This window comes from Trachypithecus francoisi, unplaced genomic scaffold, assembly GCF_009764315.1.
Source record: "Trachypithecus francoisi isolate TF-2019V2 unplaced genomic scaffold, Tfra_2.0 Lachesis_group19, whole genome shotgun sequence".
NCBI lineage: Eukaryota > Metazoa > Chordata > Mammalia > Primates > Cercopithecidae > Trachypithecus > Trachypithecus francoisi.
Window position 1 is genome coordinate 15,390,011 of NW_022681464.1, and position 6,814 is coordinate 15,396,824.

The following is a 6,814-nucleotide window of genomic DNA, read 5'->3' on the forward strand; positions in this document are numbered from 1 at the left end:
AATACATAAATAAATAAAACACAGGTTTAAAAAAAAAAGAAACAAATTTTCCTAAGTGTAAAGAGAAAAGAACTAAAGTATATCCAAAAGATATGGTCTCTAGTAAAACAGTCACTAAAATAATAGGTCAGATAACAACTAGAAAATATATATTATGTAGAACAATTAAGAAGTCTTTCCACAAGGCACAACATTCTGTGAGAAATATAAAACTTGATTTTCCAAGTAAAATATTTAGTGGCTGAAACATGGGGAAGATAGTTATTGTTGAGGTGTAGTTAGATGTGTGCAAAAACAAGTAGTAGAAATATCCCTGTATTAGTCTGTTTCATACTGCTGTAAAGAACTGCCTGAGACTAAGTAATTTATAAAGGAAAGAGGTTTAATTGACTCACAGTTTAGCAAGGCTTGGGAGACCTCAGAAAACTTACAATCATGGTGGAAGGTGAAAGGGAAGCAAGGCACCTTCTTCACAAGGCAGCAGAAAAGGGAAGTGCCTAATGAAGGGAGAAGAGCATCTTATAAAACCATAAGATCTCATGAGAAATCACTATCACGAGAACAGCATGGGGGAAACTGCTTCCATGATCCAATCACTTCCTACCATGCCTCTCCCATGACACATGGGGATTAGGAAGAATGCAATTCAAGATGAGATTTGGGTGGGGAAACAGCCAAACCATATCAAGCTCAAAGCAAATAGGTGAAGATATATGAAACTCATAAAAACTGTGGAGAAAAAGCAAGAGACCTGCAAGATAAAGGTGGAAGACCCTTCCATGAGCATTATAGGAGTTCTGGAAAGCAAGGAAAAAAACAATAAAAAACTGGAAGAGAAGCTTTAGTAATAAAAATAACATGTTGGAGGTAGGATAGGGAGAGCCATTTCAAGTTCAGAAGACAAGTGGAAATAAAGATGAGTGTGGAACTTAAAAGCTCCAATACTTAGTAGAGAATACTTTGAAAACACACATAAATTTCCAAAGAGGAAAGCACAGAAGTACAGTTCTTGAAACAATGCAAAAACAGCTCCCATACAAACTGAGTAACCAATCCAAGTTAATATATCATCAGGAAGATCTGAAAAAGAGCAGGTTTTCTTTCGTTTGCCATACTGATTAAAGGTAGTACACAGTTCTTTAGTGAAATAGAATTGGACATTATTGCAGATATATTTTTATTAAGCTGTATATTTTCTTAGATATAAGGATATTTAGAAAACACAACTATGTTCTCATTAAAAAGTAGCAAAATTTGAGTTTGTTTATCTGAACATAAATCTTGAATCTACCTTCAGTTCTGTATGTTTGTTTAAATCTTTGAGTATATGAAGCCTGCAGGCAAATCTGGCTCCATTCCTACACCCAATTTCAATTGCTCAAATCCTGGCCTGTCTCACAAGCTATGATGCCCCATTTGTTTAAAAAGCAGAAATAAGACAATGATCATAATGCTTAAAATTAAAAACAGATGACAATATTTAAATATGCAAACAAAAAATAAAACTGAAAATAAATACACAACAAAAGTAATAGAAATACAATGATAAAATTCTACATTATTACTCACAACAGTAAAAATTAAATCAATATAAAAAGATTTACAACAGCCAAAGCTGTTCATGGAAGGAAAGGCTTTTAAATATCTTCATTACTAAAATAAAAAACAAGTAATTATTATAGATTTGTTTTATTTAATAAACAAAATATATTTTAAAATGAAAGTTACTTTTTTAAAAAACATAAAAGATCAAGGTGCATTGGCTCACACCTGTAATCCCAGCAATTTGGGAGCCAGAGGTGGGTGGATTGCTTGAGCCCAGGAGTTTGAGATCAGCCTGGGCAACATTGCGAAACCCCGTCTCCACTAAAAATACAAAAGTTTGCTGAGTGCGGTGGCACATGCCATAGTCCCAGCTACAGGAGACTGAGGTAGGAGGATCACTTGAGCCTGGGGAAGTCAAGGCTGCAGTGAGCCGTGATTGCAACACTGTACTTCCAGTCTGGATGACAGAGCAAGAACCGGTCTAAAAAAAAAAAATTAAAGTTCAGAACAAGAATAAAATTAAATTTATCTAAATGTTAGTTTTTAAAAGAACAAAATAAAATAATAAACTATAGCAATTTAATCTATTTAAAATTTTATGCAATTAGAAGTGAGCACAACTGATAACTTTCATGAAAAAGAAAATGCTATGTGTGATTATATACTAATTAATATGCATTTCTCATTACAAAATGAAAATGACTGAGAAAGACATTAAATTTTAAAGAACTATTCTAATCAAAGCTTCTAAGAAATTCCAATGATTTTACTGACAAATTATGCTAAACTTCTAATAAGCAGGTACTACATATGGTATATAAACTATTCATCACATTAAATAATGGAGAGGTTTAAATTAATTCTTAAAAACAAACAAGGCAGATTCTATAACTTGACAATGTTTGCCTCAAACCAAAAACAATGGACCAATCTCAATTTGGAAAACAGATGTAAACAAACAAATAATTTAATAGAAAATGCAACTTAATGACATACATATAACAGCCCAGCTGCATTACATAGTATTTATGTAAAGAAAAAAAGATAGTTTTGCAAAAACAAGAAAAAAGATACACATAACTATGACGTTTGCTTAGTATTTAAAAAAAAAATTCTCATAAATGCAATACTGCATGATTATTTGAGAGCATAGAGATTTGGGCCTGCCTCAAATGTTACCCCACGTTTAAGAACGTATCACTTCCACAGAACAGTGTGGTCTGACAATAAGATCAGAGTAAAGTTGTTTCCCCAGAGCTTCCCAAATCATTTTGTGCCATTAAAATGTTCTATGACCCAAAATTATTCCAGAATATTATTGGTACTTTATGTTTACATAGAATATAAGTTCTTCCATGTTGACATTCATTTTACATCTATTATTTCAATGGATCAACACATAACTAATGGACTGACTGCAAATCATACTGATTTTGATAGATTAGAGAACTGAGATGTTAACAAGCTCACCTACAGTTAGGAAATTGCTGATGTGGGGTAGATTCACTACTACTACTATCTAGTTTCCATGTGTTAGTTGCCAACCAAGTATGTTCCATGCTTTATTTCACCAATCTTCCAAGAGGTTATTTCCCAGAAATCAAGTCTCCAGAATCACATTTTCCAGAATCACATTCTTCACCAAGGTTTTTCTAACAGTTCCACATTTCCTCCCCTCCTTTCCCCTCCGCTCCCCTCCTTTCCCCTCCCCTCCCCTCCTTTCCCCTCCCCTCCCTCCCTCCCTCCCTCCCTCCCTCCCTTCCTTCCTTCCTTCCTTCCTTCCTTCCTCTGTGCTGCCTTTCTTTTACATCAACATTTAGTTGTTTTTATTGTTTGAGTCACCTCTTTATTTCTTTGGATACAGCTGAGCACATTGCTTCTCATCATAGCTGTGGAAAAAAATGAATAATAAACATAATTATACTCATTTTTATGATACATTAAAGAATAAGAATAAAAGCTAATATTTATTTACTGATAATTTTATGTCCACATCAGAATGTGAAGACAGATATTTTCTTGTCTAGTATCAAATCCTTGATGCTTAGGGCAGTGCTTGTCCCACAGTGGATCTAGTAGGAAATACATTTGACTAAATGAACATACTCTGCTAAGAATTTTACAGATTGTTTAATTTAGTTTTTATAATATCTCTATAAAGTGTTCATTGTTATCCTTATAGTATAGATATTCTAGGTTCAGTAATTTGCCCAAGGCCACAGTTTTCTTAAGAGACAGAATTAAGATTCAAACTCCTGTGGATAAGTTTAACCTCTAGGCAAGTTTGCACTATGTGTAGTAAACCCTGGCATTAGCTAGCGACATTTATGTTTTAACATACTACACCACGAGTGCCTTTGTGGGGGAGTAGCTTCTGTGATTTCTCTCTCTTTGTCCCCTGTACCCATAGTTGCTATCAGGCCAGCTGTTGTGAATTGACATCAGCTGTCAGCCTCCCAGCTTGTTTTGCTTAGGGCAGCCTCTTAACAGGGAAAGAGAAAAATAAGGGGAGGTGTGAGGGAACAGAACCACATTAGCTACCAAGGTCTCTGTTAGTGACCATGTCCTTGCATACTTTCTCTTCTTCCTCTCATCTAGTGCATTTCCTGGTTCTTGCTTCCTGGAAAAGTGTTTACCCTGCAACCTGGGAGTTTCTACTAGGAACAGACCATTTGTCTAGATCTGTTTCTAGCATCCTCCCTGTTCTCCTCCATCTTCTCAGACTCAGCATTCCTACAGCCCTAATCTTTGTTTCTGTGAACACTTCACTTTTTCCTTTGTTGTAACTTTTCTCCTGGCCATTCAACTTGCTGCTCTATGCACTTGCATATGACAGTCACATTTCGTGCACCCCAAGACATTTACTCTTGTCATTAGCATTGCCACTGCTCAAAATCTTCCACAACAGTTCCCCCATGGGTGGAAGGATATTTTGGGAATGCCAGCTGGTAATTAAGATGCAAAGCTGATCTCACAGCAAGGTGAATAAGAATGCCATATATTAAATACATTTCCACAGGGCTCTGGTGGTCATGCCCACTTTCCCTGGTATCTCTCTTTTGCCACTCTGTGTCTGTCTCACCCCTTCCCTCAGGCCTGTAATTTCAGTCCTTTTCACCCTCAGCAACAGGATGGGACTCTATAGGGAGTTTGCCCTTATAGATCGAAGGCTTGTGAATGTGAAGTAAAAGAGAGGCCTGCAGATTGCTGATAAACTTGCTTTATATTAGAAAAATTACCTTGGAAATGTCCGGTTTTCCTAATGCTTCAATTGCTTGTTGTACATGACAGGCATTTGCACTGTGAGACCGCAGTATCGTGAACAGATGGTGCAGCGCCACTCTTGGTCATGAGGGACGGTTTCCTAACAAAAGAGATTTTATTCTCCCCTGTATTTCTCTTGCATATTGCAGGCTTCCCCCCCGCCCCCCCCCACCATCCTTTCCTTTATTTTTTCTTGGACAACATATATTGCCTTGGCCACAGCTTCATGGCATTTTGCTCATTGATCAGCATTAGCTCAGAACTAATAATAAATCTCTTTTCATTTCCCCCCACTGGGAAGCATTAGGGTTATGGCCTTGGAAAGTAAGTCACACCAGCTGGGTTATCTCTGTTGTCTGTGCCTCTGGTGGCAGGGTGTCATCATGAGGATGCATTTATGAATCCCAGAATTGTTATTCGGGTTTTTTTTTTTTTCCTACCAAACTGTGCCTTGTAGTATCACAGAGCAGGTGTGGTACTCTACAGCAATGATTATAGGGAAGGAAGCCACAGCTATGACCTTTGAGGCTGAATGAGCTAGAAAAGAATGTAGTTTTATGGAGCCTGTTTCATGCTTAAGATTCCTCAAACAGCTTTAAATATAATGAGTTCAGCATTGATAGCCTAGAAACTGGGAAAGCAAATAAAGTAGCCTCCCAAAATTTAAATGTATTTTACTTGTAACTGGTGATTTTAGAAGGTATCTCTACAATATTATTTACTTTTAGAAGAGAGATTGTCTTCTGAGCCCCTCTAGTTATCTGTTTTCTGATAAGTACTACAGAATGTATTAATTTTCCAAACATAGTTTATAGATATTAAGATAGCTGTATATCCATATAACAATGCAGTCAGCTGATCGTTAAAAACTCTGTGTGAACATCCATCCCAAACAATGGGAGCCAGCATTCCTTAGCATTTACCCAGGAAAACCGTACTTCAGACGTCATGGAACAGCTGGCATTGCTCGTTTTTTGTTGTTGTTGTTTGTTTGTTTGCTTGTTTTGAGGGGCATTGGGAGGAGGTTTCTGATAAAGACTGGAAAACATGCTAGATAAATTGTAAAAAAGCTGTAACACTGGCATTGCTTTTAAGCTTATTTATACTTTGCTCACAACACGGATGTAGCAATAATGATCGTTTCTATGGTTTTAGACATCATGGTGTAGAGATTTTAGTCATTATCTAGCTTATTGAGACTCTGAGGGTTAAGTGACATCAAAATTCAAATGCAGTTTTATGGCACAGGTTGAAAAATCCTCCAAAGACTTCGGCTTCAGCTCTCTCTCCTCTAGGTCTCCTTTTCTCTGTTCATTTTCTCTCTTCCCCTACCTCTACTACTTGGTACTGTTCTCCAAATTACAACCAAGTGGACAGAATGGAGCATGGAGAGCAGGAGAAACCCTGTATTTCTTTCTTTGTTTTTGTTTTGTTTTGTTTTGTTTTTTGAGGAAGAATCTTGCTCTGTCACCCAGACTGGAGTGCAGTGATGCGATCTCACCTCACTGCAACATTCACCTCCCAGGCTCAAGCGATTCTCCTGCCTCAGCCTCCTGAGAAGCTGGGATTACAGGCTTGGGCCACCACACCCAGCTAAATTTTGTGTTTTTAGTGGAGACAGGGTTTCACTATGTTGTCCAGCCTGGCCTCGAACTCTTGACCTCAGGTGATCTGCCTGCCTTGGCCTCCCAAATGACTGGGATTACAGGTGTGAGCCACTGTGCCCACCCTGAAACATATATTTCTTTAAATAGGAATAATAATAATAATTAATTGATGTTTTGGTAGCTTTGAGTGTTAAAGAATCAATGAACTGAAAATTTGGTTAAGCTGGGCATGGTGGTTCATGTCTGTAATCCCAACACTTTGAGAGGTTGAGGTGGGAGAATCCGTTGAGCCCAGAAGTTTGAGACCAGTCTGGGCAACATAGGGAGACCCCCATCTCTATAAAAAATAAATAAATAAAATAAAATAAATAAATGGTCATACTGGGCAGACAAAAATG

General features: G+C 37.3%; 1 non-coding gene across 1 annotated transcript; it reads right to left on the reverse strand.

Annotated features, from left to right (window-relative positions):
* Positions 1 to 5,828: 5,828 nt before the first annotated feature.
* Positions 5,829 to 5,890, reverse strand: LOC117064264. The gene has a single exon (XR_004429338.1). It is a non-coding gene; the product is annotated as a U7 small nuclear RNA (small nuclear RNA).
* Positions 5,891 to 6,814: the final 924 nt, after the last annotated feature.